We start from the raw sequence: 20,738 nt of genomic DNA on the forward strand, positions 1-20,738 counted from the left end.
CATCTGTTAAAAATAAATGATGACAAAAATGATATATATAATCTTAGTTGGGTTTACCAACTACGTGTACAATGTTCTGACTGTCCATTAAAATATATAGGACAGACCGGACGTATCTGTAAGGTCAGATTCAGAGAACATATACGAGATATAAAAAATAACGGACAAAGATCCAAATTTGCTCAACATATATTGGACACCACACATGAATATAGTACGATAGACAAAACAGAAGTTCTATATATCGGCAAGAAAGGCCGAATCTTGGATACATACGAGTATGAAAGATTTCACATTTACGAAATCAGCAAACTAAATTTGCAACTGAATGATAATTCTACCGAAATGTTTAACTCTGTATATGATGTAATAATTGATACATTTTTTTTCCCTTGGCACTACAGCCCCAGTGGGCCTAGGCCTACCTCCATGAACTTCTCCGTTCACTTCGGTTTTTCTAGATCTTACACATTCGGTAGGACTCCTTGGGCGGGTGATCAGCTCGTCGCAAGGCCTCTACCTGTACACAAACACAGAAAAACGGACACATACAAACTAAATCCCTGAGTGGGATTCGAACCCACGATCCCGGTTTCCAAGCGAGCGAAGACAGTACATGCCTTAGGCCGCTCGGCTACCGTGACCGGCTAATAAGTGATACATATAGAACATAATATACTGTCATACCCCCTTCCCCCCCTACCACCACTTCCGACTACACCTTATCTCTACCTCCTCCCTTGCATTGACTAAATCTTACATCACCAAATCAGTCGTTGTTTACATTCCCTACAGAACGGACAATACTTTGTAAGTTGACGCACCGACTGAATAGTAAGTAAATATGCACTATATCTTCATTACCAAAACCAATTGTTGATTATAACAAAATTTAATACTATTACTTTCATATAATTTTCAGATTAATATTAATATTAATACATCTACATCACGAGCCTCCAATACATTTTTTATATATACACAAAATATAGAATACTCCAATTTGTCCCTGGGAACGCAACAAAATTACAAAAACCAACGACTGATTCGTTAATGTAAAGCATCAATCGAAGAATTTTATTCTTGTTTTATACTATAATTTTTGTTTTATGTAATCTAATTTATTTTTTTTTACGTCAAGTATTTTATATAATTAATAATATTGTATCCAATTTTACTATTACTGTGGTTCATTGGTTTATATATGTTAAACATGTATTTGCCTGATGATGGCTATTAATAGCCGAAACATGTAGCAGAGCCAAAACTAGGCACTGATCTTGATATTAGTTGTGTTGTGACGGTTGTAATAAAGAAGTTGTATATTATAACACAAGAGGATGCATGAAATGAAAATTCTGACAGTAAATTATACTAACTTGTGTAACTTTGACTTGTAACAAAATAGCGTTTTACACGTATAAAGATGCAACTGAGTATAAATTAATTGGTGAACAGAAAAGGAAAAAATGTAATATTATTAAAGTGAAGCCAGTACCAACGTTAGCCAAATTCAACTAGTTTGCGTGTTCTATGTGTGAATAAATGTAAATACGTGTAAAATTCGTCTGGAAGATATATAAGTCTGTGGTGTCAAGAATTAACTTAGTCCTGTTTGAGGGAAGACTGTTAAGACCTTGAGAGAGAATTCGTCTCTGCTATACTGAGTAGTCGACCACCCTATTTTTAATTTCGCCTGAAGACACCGTCCACATTGTAAGTGGCTGTCCCAGCTTACTGGCGCCTAACCTCCAATACTGCCTCCCTAAATCCATCCTTACAACTGCCGGGTGCCCGGATGATATGTATCAAAAATAGAAAATGTATATCTCGGAAACTAATTGTCATACATGTATCCGGTTTATGTCATCGGAAAGGAAAACTCTTAAAGCTTGTTTCTTCGCTTACGCGCATACGCCGCCACATTTTTGCCGCCATGTTAGGAATCATCTGGACGGAGAGATGGCTAGGAGATGGATCGGCAGAGATGGACCAATCGCTTGGCCTCCTAGGTCGCCAGATTTAACCCCAGTGGATTCTTCTTGTGGGGTTATGTGAAGAACATTGTCTACCAGGTTAAGATCATCGACCTTCAACAGCTTAAAGCCCGCATAAGGGACGCTGTGGCTACGGTAACACCAAACATGCTTTGAGTATTGGTATTTGTCGTGCCACCAAGGAAGTCCACATTTAAATGTATTGAGAAAGTTGTATACTCAGAAAAGAAATTGATTGTTTCCCTTTTTAATGATGAAACCCATTAATGTGTATAATAAATCCTTTCTGAGATATAATGATGTTATTTTGGATACCTTTCATCCGGACACTCTGTATTTCTAAAATAGAAGGTGTGGAGATCACCGTAGATGTCTTGCGTGCAAGTGGAAGGGCATAGATGTAAGCAACGAGTGTCTGCCTCAGAGTGATATCGTAAATTGTTCTCCTCCTTCCGTGTGGCCCTCAACAAAGAGTTGTCACCAATGCAGTAGAGTAGTTCCGATACAAAACTGTCTCTCAGCTCGTGGCTACTTCTGGACGCAGGCCACAAACGCAGAGGGAGCAGCTGCAATGTTAATAATCAGACGAAGAGAGACACCAAAAACCAAAAACTGATGCCAGAAGCAGCGTCATCAGCAGCGACAGAGCAAATGATGCTCGAGATGGTTCAAGTTCGTATAGCAACAGGCGTGACCAGAGTGGTTTGAACGGCTGTTGTACTGCGATGTGGAAAGCAAATGGAAAAACTACCACATTATCACTTTTCCTGGATAGTCTCCTTCAAAAAACAGAGATACCATGTATGCGAGTTGTTTTCTCTGGAGACAATACAAACCGGAGGGGCGGATAGAAGTGACCAGAAGAGGAGGAAGAAGACGTAAGAAGATGCTGGATGACCTTGGGGACAGAAGAGGATATTTTTATTTGAAGGAGAAAGTTTGTTATCGCATTAAGTGGAGGAACTGTTTTGGAAGAGACTGTGGACCTGTCGTCTGACAGATTACTGATGAATGAATGAAGTGCAAGTACGTATTTTAGCCATTATACGAGTATTACGGGTACTTCAGATCTGCAGAACACGTTTATTTGTGTTTCTGTATGATTGGAGCAACTGAGGACTCTGTGATGTTGCACGATTTATTTTTGAGGAATAAAATCTAGTAATTTACAGGCAACTTTCGGCGCAAATAAAGTTTTATTCACAAAACTTTCTTACACATCGATTACGAATGAAGAGCAAAAATATGTTTTATAACATATCCATCAAATTAATGTGTTATATGAAGCAGTAGTAGAATGTGGGTCCTTACATATTGTAGACGTAACTACAACGGGCTTATATACGGAAACAACACCTGAACACCCAGGCCCTTACTTACTTACTAATGGAGCTGAGCCCTTCTTGAGGAGCCGCCAATTCTGCAGCCACTCAAGAATTTCCCAGAATTTTATGGAACCCGAAGGTTCATTACCACGTTCACAAGAGCCCTCCATTGGTCCATATCCTGAGCCAGATCAATCCAATCCATACCATCCCATCCTATGTCTTTAAGATCCATTTTAATATTGTCCACCCACCTACGCCTTGGTCTTCCAAGTGGTCTCTTTCCTTCTGGCATTCCCATCAATAACCTATACGTATTCCTCGTCCCCCCATTCGTGCTACATATCCTGCCCACCTCATCCTCCTTGACTTGATCATTCTAATTATATTTGGAGAAGAGTACAAGTTATCAAGCTACTAACAATGCAACTCAAGACTGATATGAATGTCGGTCGGACGTGTAAATTGCTCCTGGGCCTCGCCAGCAGTCATTCTTAGCTCTGAGCCCGCAGGACTGATGGTCATATTTTACTCTCTCACGACTGTGGGAGCCGTGACTGGACTGACTGTTAAATTCCCGCAGGCCTTACCAGCAGAGTGATTCCCGGTTCCCAGTCCCACGGGACCCATAGTCATATTTTACTGTCTGAAGAACTCCACGCTCGGGTGGCCTGTGGGATAGTCAGAGTTACTACACGGCTGGAGATTTACCGCCAATCAGAAGTGTGTACACGATGTAAAGGAACGCTAGGGCTCCCGCAATTCTGCGGATTGTGGAGAATTGCTTCGACACCAAATAACTTCCTGGAGACGCTGAAGTCGCACAGCGATGAAGATTTTTATTGCTGTAATAAGAATTTGGCTGATCACAGTGGCCGCGCGGTCAGAGGCATGAACCGTCTTCCCCCGTTCGAACGCTGAGATCGTGGGTTCGAATCCCACTTAAGGCATGGATGTCTGTTTACATTTATTCTGTGTTAGGTAGCGGCCATACGACGGGCTGATCCCCCGTCCAAGAAATCCTACCGACTCTGTACCGATTAAGAAACTGAAAAAGCGGTCAAGGTCCACAAAGGCTGTAGAGTCATGGATGGATGGATGGATGGACGGACGGACGGACGGATGGACGGATGGATCGATGGATGGATGGGTGGATGGATGAATGGATGGATGGGTGGATGGGTGGATGGATGGATGGATGGGTGGATGGATGGATGGATGGACGGACGGACGGACGGATGGATGGACGGATGGATCGATGGATGGATGGGTGGATGGATGAATGGATGGATGGGTGGATGGGTGGATGGATGGATGGATGGGTGGATGGATGGATGGACGGATGGATGGAATAAGAACTAGAGTAGGATAGCAACAAGTTAATTGGTTCATTATAGGAGACGGTAGGGGAGTTAGTTACATTTTTCGACTGAGAATGGACATGACCCCAGTCTTGCATTCATTTGAAGACAGGATGCCACCCCACTCACTTGGAATTTTTTTGACTATAGAGCACAGCACATGTAAAACATGGCAGCTGAATACAGTCATAAACTTTACGAAGGCATGCCAGGAGCTGACGCGAAGCTCGAATTAAATGCTGACCTTGTCAAAAGTAGAGTCAAAGATTCGCTTAGCAAAAGTAGTTGACTGGAATAAGATACATGCTGAGTCCTAGATTTCAAATATTGACAGCCTGGATCCTGAAGGAGACTTCCCATTTCTGGATGCTGCAGATTCAAGATGGGCACCCCTCTGGGAGGTTCAGTTCGACCCATGCTGAGTCCTAGATTTCAAATATTGACAGCCTGGATCCTGAAGGAGACTTCCCATTTCTGGATGCTGCAGATTCAAGATGGGCACCCGTCTGGGAGGTTCAGTTCGACCCAGTCTCTATGTAATAATTTCCCTCCAAATAAGGACGTACCAGTGAGTCGTCCATCAGATATTCAAAATTAACATGAAGTTTACCATTCAGTCCTTCACAGACAGTGACAGTGGGACAGTGTTGAAGCAGTCAGGTCTTTGGGAACCTAAGTAAATTAACCTGTGAACAAGTTGAAAGTGCAAACTAAGGTAATATAAAAATACTTGCAAGCGAATGTATACATATGCGGCTTCTATAAATATGTAGCAGTGATCTGTTGTGTTGGTTGACGACTGTAAGTGCAGAAAGTAGTGACCGTAAGGCCTACAAAACTACATCCGTGAGCTAGTCACCCTGCCCCTTTACCACCTCAGAAGGAAACAACACAGATTTGTAGGCCCGTCTAAGTTCTGGCAAATCCCAAACCCATCATCACTGCGTGTCTAGGCGGTGAACTGAGAAGAAGAGCAACGCAAGCGACTTCGTACACCACTTGGCGAGATTAGAAAGTAAAGGCCTTGTACCAGAACTTCATCCGCACTCCAAGAGTTCTCCTACATCTGAGTTGCTCCAACTGAGGAGTAAGGGAAAGAGGAAATGCAGGTAGCATCGTAGACGAGACAGCAGACGCAGAAAAGGATGTCTTGAGCTCTCAGCTTCTTCCAGAAGGGGATATTCATTCTCGTTGAAGATGACCCAGACAAGGAACAGAGCGACACGTGCGGTCAAGGTCTGAGTGACGTTTCCGCTGCTACATTGAACTGTATTGAGAAGATGAAGCAGAAGTCCATTCAGATTTCTATTCTTGGCGTCTTGAAATGTGAATGTGTTATGACTAATACGTGTTTACATGGTTAAGCATATGTGTGTAAATTTTGTATTCTTCGTCTTTTCATATTGATTTGTTTAAGTTTTTTATTAAGCTAGGATAACGTTAGGTTGGCGAGGCAAACTGATCCCAGGTACGCATCTACATTTGATAAAACAAAAATATATAAAAATTCCGATTTAGATGGTTTCAATAAACGCCACTGTTTCCAGGAACACATCCCCAACGTAAATCGGAGACTGCCTGTATCTTGGCACTTGCTAAAAATAAGAACTTTTTGTTTCTTATCTGTGTTGCACTAGAATTGTAGATTCATAAATCAGAACTACTGTCAGCGGAAGATTTAAATATGGCATTGTTTTATTGCTAGTGGGGTGGGACTAAGCCCCTTGTACTGGGGCCACTTCTGGCCTATTGTACCAGCCCCAGATGATAGATGAGGGTGATTGTGGACCGATTGATGGAATGGAGATTGGCAGGGGAAACCGAAGTATTCGGATAAAAGTTGCCACAGCGCCACTTTGTTCACCACAAATCCCACTTGACTAGACCCCGGGATCGAACCCGGGCCTGCGCGGTGGGAAGCCAGCGACTAACCGCTTGAGCTATGGCGCAGCCTAAATACTACGATAGTACGGCAAACTCTCTGCTCACCAGTGATCATACCATTCGACCCTGTATGGTCTGAGTCACTAACAGCATCGTCAAATAAATGAATGCATACATGAATAAATAAACAATAATGTGTTTGATTTTCATTTCGTGCATCCTGTTGTGTTATTATATACAATTATATACAAGTTATTCCATAATTTTCGTTCTATAATAATTTTATAATTCATTGTATTTTTATACCTTGTATTTTATAATGTAATAATTATCAAGTATCCAGCTTTACTGTCACAATGAAATTGCAGTTCAATAGTGTGTGAATATAGTAATCATGTGTTTTGCCTGATGATGTATAACCGTGCAGTCCTTACGTTGGGCTCCACCTCTTCACTCTGTAACGGTTCTTACCTCACCTTCACTTCCCCCTCGTTGGTTGGTTAGTCACGCGTTGTTCGTCGCTCCTCTCCTTCTTTCTTCTTCTTCTTAGGTTGGGCGCCAGTAAGCTCAGGTGGTGTCGGCTTACAATAGTCGGAGGTTTATTTTGGAAAGGTGGTAAAGGTGATAGTCAACTAGTTCAGCTATGGGTAGAGCTGGTATCCTTCTCAGAGCGTTTGCTAGGGCCTCGCTTAGGACGGGGAGGGAAGTAGTTGGTTCAATGCTAATTTACACTTAAACATTGTGACCATTTATTGCGATCAGCACTTCCCTTCACCTGATGGCACACACAGTCAATACAAACGATGCTTATATATAGGTCCTTGTCTAGCACAGTCCTGGTATAACGGACGTTACTATCACAGTTTACACTTTCTTTAGCACTCTGAACTTGAGGTTATACAGAACAGCGAAAAACACAGATTTTGTTTTTAAATTGTTCCCGAGTAGCAGGCACTTGGCGACTGTTTGCCAACTGTTTGTCAACTTGTGACTCTTTGTCTGAAAACACTGAGGTCCCCTGGACGTCAGTTCCTCTGCTAAGTCACTCCCCTTTAATTCCACTGATTGGGTAATTTTGAGAACTGGGGCTTGCACAATTTCTGGATCTCCAGTCAGCTAGCTGCAATTTGGGGCTTTGACCCTTGATGTCCTAACGTCGTTTTTGACACTACACTGACAGGTAACCTGCTTGGCGTGGGTTTCGAAACCGCCTACTTTTAAGTTACGACGTGCAGGACCTGTCAGTGATCGAATTCTCAAAGTTTGCCGCCGTGCTACTCACAAACAAAATTTCTCAGATAAGTCCCTTCCTGAAAACAAGAATGTGACTATGTCCCACTGGCTTTGGGTATTACTTGTTACCTGCACTTAATTTTTTGTTACTGATTATTATAATTATACTTAAATTAGTGAGTGAGAGTGGAGCGGTTACAGATGGCTTTAAAAGCCGAAACATGTAGCTAAGGTAGTGTTGAGGCCGAGGCATAGCTCAAGCGGTTAGTCGCTGGCTTCCCACAGCGGCCCGGGTTCGATCCCGGGTCTGGTCAGGTGGAATTTGTGGTGAACAAAGTGGCGCTGGGGCAGGTTTTCTCTGAGTACTTCGGTTTCCCCTGCCAATCTTCATTCCACCAGTTGCTCCACAATCACCCTCACCTATCATCTGGGGCTGGTACAATAGGCCAGAAGTGGCGCAGTACAAGGGACTTAGTCCCACCCCAATAGTAATAAAAAAAAGTAGTGTTGACCTTGACCGTTATGTTACGACCTACTCCAGTAAAGAATTATATGTGTCTGGTATTATAATTTAATTTATAATCCATACCCCCGCTGTTTAGAGGCCTATTATATAGAGGCGTGACGCAATTCGAGCTTAACAGTCTGATGTGCAGCCCAGCATTGGGCCTCCTATATTTCTTTCCAGTCGGAACTGCATGTGGGGGAGAGACCGTACGAAGAGCGACTGATAATTCATTTAAACATAGACACAGTCGATTCTAAAGTGTTGTGACGACGGGGGCATAATATTCAGAATTACTGTAGTTTTGGAGTTCGTCCATCGTCCGGTATTCTAGAAACCAGAAAACAAAATTTCGGGAACTGGATCCGTTTCCGTCCTCAGGTGAGTGAATGATTGAGGTTGACTCTTTGTAAGGGACCCAGCAGAGTAGGTGTCTTCCCCCCCCCCCACCTGAGGACGGAAACAGATCCGTTTCCCGAAAAGCTGTTTTCTAGTTTCTAGAATACCGCAAGATAGACAAAGTCCAAAAACCTAGTAATTCTAAGTATAGAGACAGTAGTCTGATTTTGCAAAACAATCGGTTAGTAAAAGTAAAGGTAATATTTTCCCTGTACTTAAATAGGCACCACAGCATGAAGACATGTGCGGGCTGGAGAAGCAGTTCCACGCATTCTTAAGATCCGAGTTAAATAAATGTGAGTGGTCAGACTGAAGCCCCGACCACTTTATCCCCGCTGAGACAGCGTCTGGTAAGCAACGGAGAGGAGGCAAGTGATTCTTACTGCTAGTCCGGGCACAGTGGTGAACAGGAAAGTCTCTGTCCCGCATCGATTCGAAATCGATTCTCCGCCCCATCCCGTAGCCCAGCGACTATACAGATTGCACTACTTAACTGCTGCTCAAGCCAACTGAATCCAACTTCCTACACCATACCTTCACGCGTATGAGATTGACTGTAGTCTGGGTTTGGATTGATAGTTAAATTTTTTGGCCACTTTAACACATAATTCAGGACTACATGTAACTATAAGAGCCTCACAGGTTTACCCACTCTACAGATCACTGTAACGACTGTGTCTTCTCTTCACAGACTCACTCACGAAGTAACTGGAGGACTGGAGGCCATCTCACACCAACTTCCTATTGTTAGCTTCACAACCTCCATTACAACTGACTCCAGCTCGAGAGAGAGAGAGAGAGAGAGAGAAATGGGGTGGTACTAATAGACACTACATTAGGGGGTGTAAGAAACTATATCTCTTCCCAGGCAGTGCCCGCTTGTCCTTCTGGTATAGGTAGAGCACATGATCGGATTTTTTGTTCTTATTTATTTTTATGACGCTGGAAGGGGTGCATTATAGCAAAAATTGAGCTAATGTTGCCAGGCCTATATTAGAGCGAAATTTTGACGTTACCAGTAGGAGGGTTGCATGTGAAGCATGCAGTGGAATGTAGAATTTGGGTACCAACTCAGCATTTGATCTAGGATCGAGGAAAACCACTGAAAACCTTGATCGTGTTGCCGGTCGCAGGACCTTCCGGGTGCAAACTGACTTCTAGCCAGCAGTCCGGCATCAAATACGCGAACCCTAACATTAGACCCTGTCTGTCCTGTTACTTTATTTTAAGAAAAAGTTTACATATGTGTTTCTACAATTTCTTTTGTACATAGTTTGGATTAGCAGCAAACAGTTGTGTATCACATTGCAAGGGTTGTAACTGCGCGTAGAAAAAGCTATTTCCAGCAGTTCCTCTATTGCGCGTATACTCCTTGCCGTGGGAACACTTTTGTTTCGCGATCTTTACCTAGTAACTTGAAACCGTTCATTCTAATTGGTGGACTATTTGTATTAATTAAAGCTATATTAAGATAATATCAAGTAAATACAAAGAGAATCCGGCAGATAGCCAACTCTTACACGCGGAAGGGACATAGTTCAAGTTTTGCTATGTGGACATGAAGTGACATCTGGTACTTTCCTGGAATTCTGGCAGTTTCAGCAAAGTCGGAAAGGCTTTGAGAAAAGGAGAGCTGACAGCTCGGCACAGCGATAACTTAGAAGTGGGACGGCCGGAGCCTCACACCCTGACCGTAATGCATCAAGTTGCTGTCAACCTTAGCGTCAGGTCAGCATCTGCCAGAATCACTTAGCAAAGCAACATGATTGGGAATTCAAAATTTAGGGAACCACCTAGTTTGAAAACTTAACTAATGGCGAAAGTGGATGAGTGGATTTCTCTTGGAGTCTGGGGTTCGTGGACCTCAGGATTCAGAGAGAGTGCATTCCACCTCGAGGAGTCTTCATCCAACTTTCGGCAAAGTCGGACACAAAATTACAACTACGTCCCTTCCGTAAAAGTATTACAAGTAAAGTTCTAAACAAGTGTTACTAATAGATTCATTTGTATTCAGTGAGCTGGAGGGAATTATATGATTACTAAGTGCAACGGTCTAAAGAGGTGTGTGTGATTGTAGTGAAATGTTCTTCCTGCCCTTCCCGAGCCAGACCCGTGTAAGACCCGGGATATGAACTCAGCTCTACAAATTACCGAACAGAACCCAGATACTCCCGTCTTTCCCTACTTGCGAGACACCTAAGTGTGTACAGGAAGCGAACTCTCGCCTACCAGCACCAACAACCACAATTCTCCTCCCTTCCCACCTAACTTCTCGACATCCAAGAGAAGAGGGAGGACGGTGATAAGTGGAGCACAGCGTAGGATCAAGGGAGGACGGTGATAAGGGCAACCAACGTAAAGGGGCCAACGAAGTGAGCCGTTAGAAGGTGGCAACCAACGTGTGAAGCTTGAAGCCTCACTGACGAGAACGGTAACAAACTGACCTACACACTACGTTGTTATAGGCCAGGCATGTCCAACGCGTCGATCAAGCGACGATTTTTGGTCGATCTCATAGGCCTATAAGGAAATTATACGTGACAAGCATGTAAATCCACTTGTAATATAAAATAAGAAAGAGATCATAGCTACTATTGAAGATTTTAATTATCAAGAAACACCATTGTGCGGCGAGTAGAAATGATGTGAGGAAACAAAAATGAATAGTTGTTGAAAGATGTTTCCAATTGTGTTGCTTTCTCCCTCCAACTGGATGAATCTGCAGACATCAGAGACACAGCCCAGTTACTAGTTGCTTTTACAGCAAACATCATGTGTCGTGTCATCTTTACCACCATTTCTGCTTAAAGCGAGGTATGACGATAGGAGGGGGTGGTAGATCACTGGCAGTTTTGACACTAAAAAGTCTATCACAACCTGTTTGAAGTTGGACATGCCTGTTATAGGCTATTACTATTACTGCTGCCGTCACAATTACAATGATTTTCTGAAACACTATTGTATTTCTGAGACCTGCTGCGGTAGGAAGCAAACTGTTTCACAATTGCAGCGATCCTAATGCCAGCTAGCTTTAAAGATAATTATATCTTTTTGCCACATGGATGAACTACGAAATAAAGTTCCGTATTTGCAACAAATACAAACTACTTAAGAACCGAGATAGGTCACGACGGACTACGGGCTGGACTGCCATGGTTCAATTCTTGGCAGGCCAAAAAAAATCATTCTCTTTTTACACCGTCCAGACTGGTTGTTATTCCTAACCAGTCTCATAACCAATGGGTACCGGAGGTTCGTTTCTCGGGGATAAAACGGTAGGGGCATGAAGCTGACCACTCACGTCCCTCTAATGCCGAGATGAAGAATTGTGACGCTAGAACTCCACACCTCAATATATCTTAATGGCGTAGTATAATTCAATCAATTTTAAAACACGATCGTTCGTCCACTATGCATTCATTGTTGGTCCCGCCGCACGTCCACTCCGCACAACAATCCAGAAATCCTTTGATGTTCCCCATGTTGCCGCCGCTCAGCCGATAACCGGGCGGGCACATGTATCGGCACACGATATTTGTTACGGGACAGGGTGTGACTTGTCGCGATATAGTATGCCCCAACATTTGTGCCCTGGTGCGTGCAGGCCTTCAGCCTGCGTAGTCATTTCTATCTCAGTCAGGGATGTCAGCAGGTCTAGACGCGAGTTAATATGGAAGCTACGTGCTAGTTGCTTCCACGCTCTGACAGCACGTAGAGGTGTCTCGTGTGTATTGCTCAGGAGCACTTTCGACATTGTCATTGATGTACGTCTGCAGTATCTCTCTATGTGCTGCTTTATGTTTGTGGTCGAGATCAGCCAGTACTGCACATCTTTTGCATATGATCAAAAATAAACATTTATACAGAATTTGTAATGTAAAGTTGTCACTGTACTTAACTAATGAAGCACTACGCCATGAAAGCGTATGGGGAGTGGATATATAGATCCATATTTTCTTGACCTCTGCACTAGTTGGACGTGAGTGGTCAGCTTCAAGCCCCGACCGCTTTAACCCCGAGGAAAGAGCCCCTGAGACCCATTAGATAGGAGGCTGAGTGGTCCCCAGAGCCGGTCCGGACGACGCGGAGAAGAAAAATTTCTTGACTTTACCGCGACTCGAATACCGAGCCCTTGGTCGTCCAGGCCGTAGCCAGTCGCTATACCGACTGAGCTATCCCGGCTGCTATATAACAATTTGTACTTTACAATAAACGTTAATTATTCGTTGCCATCATTTATGAAATATATGTTGTTCCTGTGTCCTAGTGGTCGGGGTTGCTGCCTACAGATTCAGAGGTCCCGGCTTCTATTCCCAGCGCTACCAGATTTTCTGAGAAGTAGTGGGTCTAGAACGGGATCCACTCAGCCTCGTGAGGATAATTGAGGAGCTATTTCAAGGATATAGCGGCTCCGGTCTTGAAAACCGAGATTACTGGCCGTGGGGATCCGTTGCGCTGACCACGTGACACCCTCTTTCCGCAGAAGTTGACACTAACTTCGCCGACAAGCGGCTGTCGCTCGATCGGTATAGTTAGCTTGCGGACTACAGGCCACGGATTTTGTTTCTTATGTTGTATATATATGGGAAATGTTGAATTCTTTCCGTCAAAAATAATTATCTTCTTATTATTAAAAAGAAAGCGCTACTTATTCCGGAGCTGACCGATTGGGATCTCGGCGGAGCACTGACTCAAGTTTCCCTTAGTTATTCAATACACATTCATTACTAGCCTTGAGTTACGTAGAGAGTCGTTAAGTAATCCACAAACAAACATTTTTAGCGTTAGCCACTGCAGCGTAGCAGCAGAAATACCGTACTACAGTGAAACATTGATTTTATACTTTTCAAGGGGCCACCTAAAATAAGTGTAAAATCTAGGAAGGTTATTATCACATGCTAGATTGTGATCATAGACTGGTTTTGGACTGATGACTGGATTTATTCAACTGTTTGCTACAGCGCGTGATTACAATTTACAGTTGACTATTACATAAATTTAGTGTGCAGATTCACATCTTCACCGCAGTTGCTTGGTAGCGGCTTCAAACGGCGGACGTTCCCCTTCCTCTGGGTTTCTGGCCTCAGCTACCAGCTTCAAACAGCCAGAACTGACAACTACTAACCCCCTCCCCCAATTCCCCAACTGCAACCGTTAATTGGTCCTGTCATCTCGACACGGACCGCGTAGAAAACTCTTCCATTATTGCTGTGTTCTCTCATATCCGTGGAAATATGTAGGAATATAACCAAATTGTGCAGGCGACAAGCAAAAGTCACACAAAATCTTAGAATGAACATGTTCGCGGTATAGGAGAAGGTGAAGCCAGACACAGAAAATATAAGAGGCTTAAACCTGGCTGTGGTCAAGCTTACGACTTTTCAAATGGCTAAGTTGTCGTAACATAAGATATGTAAGTTAGACATAATCTGCTCTGTAAAGCCTGTACTGACAGAGGGCTTGTGTGTAGTGTAAAAGGAAGAATTTTCCATAACATGTTATATGTGCGAAATATACACTTGACGAAAGGCAAGTGTATTCATAAGACACAATCCCATCTTCTCGTCAGAGAGGATGTTACATAAGGACTATTACCGCAAGAGTTCCGTTGGGAAAAAATCTCTGGTCGTGGTCCTAAAAGGGCCTGACACCAAGACGAAATGATTGGCTTTACAGTGCAGTGGTGGGGTCACGCGGTAGCGTAGATGGTTAAGGCACTCTGCTACAAGCCGGAAGGTAGAGGGATCGCATCCCGATGAGGTGTAATTTTTTTTTTAATTTACCTAATCCTTCCGGCCGCACTATGGCCCTGAGGTCGACTCAGCCTCTAACAGAAATGAGTACCATGAATATTCTTGGGGGTAAAGGGCGGCCGGCGCCTAAGGCTGACAATCTTACCGCCATCTATGAGCCGATTGTCCAAAAAAAGTGAAAACCTCAACATCTCACAACCCTATGGGTCTCCACGGTCTCTTACAGGGATATCTTTACTTTTTTTTTTTTCTATACAGTGCAGTGATATTTTGAGTGTGTATCAGTGAGACTTGTATAGCTCCCGTGTTATAAATACGTGGAGACAACTGAAGAGATTAGCGTGTAGTGACTATAAGTGGTGTAAATCAGTAAAAGTGTAATAAGTAATTGTAGTTACGACCGGTAAGTGGTTAATAAAACAAATTACCGATCCGAACGGCGTCTCCAGTCACAGCCCAACACGTTCAAATATTTATTTTATGACATATTGTAAATTATTTCCATGTTCCTTTATTATCCATATTTTTCATCTTTCTGTGAAATTCGTCTTAAGCGAAAATAATGTTTGGTCTCTGTGAAGCGTAGTCACGTGTGCACTGAGATATTGAAGAGTTTAACCTGGGTGTCTTTCTGTTGAATGTTTCACTTACGGAACACACTCGCTGTGTTGTCATAGTCATTTTTTGGAACACTTATCATACATGAGACAGACACGCTGCTCGCATTGTGTTACAGTTATAGTAAGACGCAACAATACAAGAGCTGACCTACCGCGCGAGTTGTTCCCACTACAAAAGCGGAAATGTGCTCTCATGCGCTAGGCCCTAGTGAAGTCCACATGGTGCGCGCGGATCACTTAACGAGCTGTGCGGCAGCAAACTGGTAGTATGTATTTTTAGACTGAGCCATTCGCAACTGCTAACAAGGAAGCATGTCCACTCGAATAAGGAATTCTAAGAAGTGTTATATAAATCGTAAAATCGGGTACATTTTCCTAGTGAGGACTAGATAAATGAAGTGCAATTTCAGGGAAAATATGAAATTGAAGAAAGGTAAAATCCGTTTAAGTTTAACGTTTTTATAAGGGAAATTTGGTCGGGACCATGCAAAAACGCGCGAAAATTCGCAGAAACCTAAAATCCGGGCTCATAAAATCGAAGTTTTACTGCATATACATCCATGTAACTGAGCTCTCTTTGAGAAGCCGCCGGTTGGCAGATACTCAAGATTTTTCCAATATTTTGTGGAACTTGAAGATCCACTACCGTGTTCGCAAGACCCTTCCATTAGTCCATATTCTGAGCCAGATCAATCCAGACCATACCACACCACCGTATCTCTCGAAGAGTCATCTTAATATTGCCCTCCAACCTACGTTTAGACCTTCCTAGTGGTCTCCTTCTGACTTTGCTACCAAAACCGTATATGCCTTCCGCTTCGTTCCCATGCGTGCTACATGCCCCGCCCATCTCATCCCCCTTCACTTGAGCATCCTAATTATACTAGGCCAAGAGCACAAGTTATGAAGCTTCCCATTATGCAGTTTTCTCCAAACTCTTATCACTTCATCTCTCTTCTGCCCAAATATTCTCAACATCCTGTTCTCAAACACTCTCAGTCTATGTTTCTCCCTTAATGTCAAAGGCAAAGTTTCACACCTGTACAAAATCAGAGTTAAAATCATATTTTTTGATATTCTGTTCCTTACTTTTTTAAATAGTGGACGAGAAGACAAATGATTCTGGGCTGAATGGTAGTAACCATTACTCGAATTCAGTCATTAATTTCCTCCTGAATGAAACTTCGATTTCTTACTATCATTCCAAAGTATTTTAACCGTGCCACATTCTCAAAGAATCTGTTACCTGTCTTTATGTTACGGTTTTGCTCTGCATGCCGATTATGAGATAGCAACATATATTTAGTTTTCTCTGCGTTTACTTCTAGAACAAACTTCTTACTAGCGTCACAGATCCTGTTTTTCTTTAGGGTATTTATTTTATTTCTAATAGATTTACATCCTCAATATAGAACAGAAGCTGATGTGTCTCAATTAATTTTAGTCTCACCTGGTTTTTCTGGACCTCTGTAATGGCATATGCTAAAGCAGTGCTTCTTAACGTTTTTAAGCCCAAGGACCAGTATAATATATGAAAAATTATATGGACCACTAAGTTATATGGGCTAATTTTAACCTATGTAGTACTACCAACATTTGGGACATACTGTGCCATTTCTAACGTAATAAATCTAAAAGCATGTTCTGAATACATATGGAAACATAATTAATTAAATTGGAAGTAAACTATTAAAAGTGAATCATCATTGAACAAAGTTTTACACTTTATTAAACAAAGAGAGAATATTATATAATTATGTTACTACTTACTTTAATGAGGTTGTTGAGCTTGTCGGCCATTACAGAGTTCCTGGATAACTGGCTCAATATTGGTCAACTTCAGTCGAAGCTCGGCACTCACACTAAGACGCTTATTTTTTTATTTGAAGAAGCGATGAAAATCCTCTCTCACAAAGATAGGTTGTTGAAAACTGTATGACGATTTTCAGTGCTTCTTTAGAAAATTCTGGAAATTCACTTCTTACTGAAGGCGAGATGTAGAATCGGACCAAACCAAGATCACGGAATTGCATTTTAAACCCACTCTCACTTGAGAGCTCAATTGACTGTTCTTTTTTCGATAAAGAAAAGTCGTTCTCGTGATTGTAAGCCTGAAATGGATCGCGAACCCGCAGAAATTTCTCATAAAACTTATTTGGAAAATATGTTTCAAATTTCTGTTTCACAGTTTTGAGGTGGTCACAAACCCCTTCCAGAAAGTCAGAATCGACAGAAATATCATTTTCCACTAAAAAGGATTCCAATGTTGGAAAAGTTACAAATTGTCCGTCTTTTACATAACCAGTTTTTTCTCGAATGCTATTATTTTGTCGTAGGCATCAAGAACAGTTAAATAATTTCCCTGAAGGCAGAGATTTGGTTCATTCCATTTAGCAAAAAGATATGATAATGCTAATAACCATGCTTCGTCAACAAGGAGTAATGCAAAATTAGAAGTACTTTCCTTTACAAACAATAAAACTTCTTGTCTTAATTGAAATACCCTATTATATTTCAGCATCCTGTTACACTCACACAATATATATGGACAATTACCGTCTTAAGTGCAACAAACTACAATAAAATTGTTGCACTTAAGACGGTAATTGTCCATATATATTGAAATACCCTTGTTAGTACTTTGCCCCTGGAAAGCCAGCGAATTTCAGAATGAAGCAAAAGTTGTGTACATTCACTGCCCATTTCATCGAAGAGTACGGAAAATAACCTGTTATTTAATGGTCGAGCCTTAATAAAATTAACTAGCTTTACACCGCTGTCCAGCACAGTTTTAAATTCTGGTACCATTCCTTTGGAGACCAAAGCTTCCCTATATATGAGACAATGTACCCAATTCATATCCGGAGCTACTTCCTTGACCTTAGAAACAACCCCACTATGCCTGCCTGTAAGGGCGCGAGCTCCATCCGAAAAGAAGCCCACACATTTTTCCCAGAAAAAACCTCACTATACCTGCCTGTAAGGGCGCGAGCTCCATCCGAAAAGAAGCCCACACATTTTTCCCAGAAAAAACCTCACTATACCTGCCTGTAAGGGCGCGAGCTCCATCCGAAAAGAAGCCCACACATTTTTCCCAGAAAAAACCTCACTATACCTGCCTGTAAGGGCGCGAGCTCCATCCGAAAAGAAGCCCACACATTTTTCCCAGAAACAATGCCACTGTGCCTTCCTTTAAGGGCGCGAGCTCCATCCGAACAGAAGCCCACACATTTTCCCCACTGGATCCCTTTGTCTCATTTGTAATTATTGAGATAGTGAAATATTTCTTTTCCACTTGTTCGGGTTGACAAAATTCTACAAAACAGAATATCGTCATGGATGCTGTTATTATGCGCATATCTTACGTAGCATATTAACTGCGTATCATTTGCAACATCAGCAGTCTCGGCTACTTGTGATGCATAATAAGGGCCCTTCTTAACTCTTTCGATTAACTGAGATTCTACGTCTCCTGCCATATCGTTAATTCTGCGACCGACAGTGTCATTTGAAAGAGGAATCAAATTCAACATCTTTTAGTAACTTGTTGCCAAACATAGTCTTTACCACATCTTTTGCAGCTGCAAGAAGTAAATTTTCCCCTATAAAATGAGGTTTCCTTGTTTTGGCTATACGCAAACTTAAGAGGTAGGATGCTCCCAGTGCCTTGCTATTAATCGAACCCATGACCGAAATTATATTTTGCCCATGATTTAATGTCCCTAAGCGTCGCTGACAAAAATCCAATTGGCTTATTCTTCACATCGCAATGTTTAGTTTCTAAATGTCGTCGGAGTTTCGCAGGTTTCGTGCACTCGTTCGGCAGCACTTCGTAACACAAAATGCATTGAGGTTTCTGTTCACTTTCATCACCACACCAAGTACACCCGAATTTCAAACATTAACTGTCATATTTCTTAGTGTATTTTTTCTTTGAACTGCTTTTCTTTTTCGACTTTAATAGTATCACATTTATTCGCCGTTAGAACACGTGTATCACAATTAGGGTTAGCGTCACCTGTTTGGTTTGCTTTTCTTTTCAAAGTCCCTGTCCTAAGCCATGTTCTTAGTCATGTTTGGAAGAACCAAAGATTATTAGATGAATACAGCTGAAGATATTTTTAGACGAATATAATTCCTCAAGTATATTGGCGCTGTGAATAGTAGACATATTAGAATAAAAGTGCCAACTTAAAGCGGACATCTGTTCTATAAATACAAACAGCTGAATCAACTATACGCCATGTTGTAGTAGACTCCGACTGTTGTTTTGCTGTAGTAGAACTGTTGAAAAGTCAAGCGAGGAAAACTTTTAGCGAATCAAATTCAGGAAAGAAACCGGAAGCAATCAGCTGGAAACCCCAGATAGGTTTAGCCCCATGACAGCGATGGGGAATAGATGCCATTTGTGAATGTGAGCAACGAGGCTTTCGTCTTCTCAGAACACACATTGTGGTTCTACCCCAATACGATTTCACGCATTCAGAATGCATATTCACGTACAGGTACAAATTAATAAGATCTCCTCCAAGGGTAGAATGTATGTTTATTTTTCTGGCTAGAAAATGCTGGAGTTTTCGTAGACCATTTGATATGACTCCACAGTTCTTCGGCGGTATAATAAAAGCTCGCTCCATATTGCATGATTTCGTTTATAATAATCATGGATTTCAGTTGATATTTTTTTATGAAAGTAACTTTTTTTTAATCGTCAATTTACAATCTACTTGACCACTATATGTAATAAGTAAATGCGATGGGTGTTTATGTCGTGAAGGCGGCAGCTGCCCAGTGGCAGTACTCTACCTTTTAGTTACATAAGTCTTCTGGCCAGGTTGTCCTCAGTCGTCTTACTGCTGGGTGCGGTTTCGTTAATTCAACGATTAGCGGGTTCTCGTGTCCTGTTATCCGAGTACGGTGTCTGGTGGCATGTTTTCTGATCTCTTCCGTGATGAGGGGTATGTTGAGATCGTTGTGGATAGTTCCGTTTGTTACGTACCATGGTGCGCCTGTGATTCTTCTTAGTGTTTTCGATTGGAATGTTTGGAGGATTTTGGTATTGGATGGTCGAGCGCAGCCCCACAGCTCGATGCCATAGGTCCATATAGGTTTTAAGAGTGCCTTGTATAAGAGGGTTTTGTTCTCCAGGGACAATTGCGATCATTTTCCTAGCAGCCAGTGCAGCTGTCTCTCTTTCAGCGTTAACTGTTGGCGTTTCTTTTTGATGTGAGTCCTCCACGTGAGTTTTTGGTCTAGGTAAAGACCTAAGTCTTTGACTTCGGCGTTGCGTGGTATGTTCCTGTTGTTGATTGTTATTTGCGGACAAGTGGTTCGGCGATTGCTGAAGGTGATTTGGACTGATTTCTCGTTGTTTATGCTCATGCGCCATTTGTGGAACCACTGTTGTAGGAGATTTATGTGGTTTTGTAGGTTTGCGGAGGCAGTTATCGGGTTATGGTTCGCTGTGAGTATCGCCGTATCATCAGCAAATGTGGCCAATACTGTGTTGTCGGTGGTTGGTAGGTCAGCCGAATATATCAAGTATAGGAATGGGCCCAGAACACTTCCTTGCGGTACTCCCCACATGAAAGTAACTTCGGAAACATTACAGGTACAGGTACTACAGGAAACGTCAGGTGAAAACATGTTAGAGACTATATC

Source organism: Cryptotermes secundus, unplaced genomic scaffold (assembly GCF_002891405.2).
Source record: "Cryptotermes secundus unplaced genomic scaffold, Csec_1.0 scaffold299, whole genome shotgun sequence".
Classification (NCBI taxonomy): domain Eukaryota; kingdom Metazoa; phylum Arthropoda; class Insecta; order Blattodea; family Kalotermitidae; genus Cryptotermes; species Cryptotermes secundus.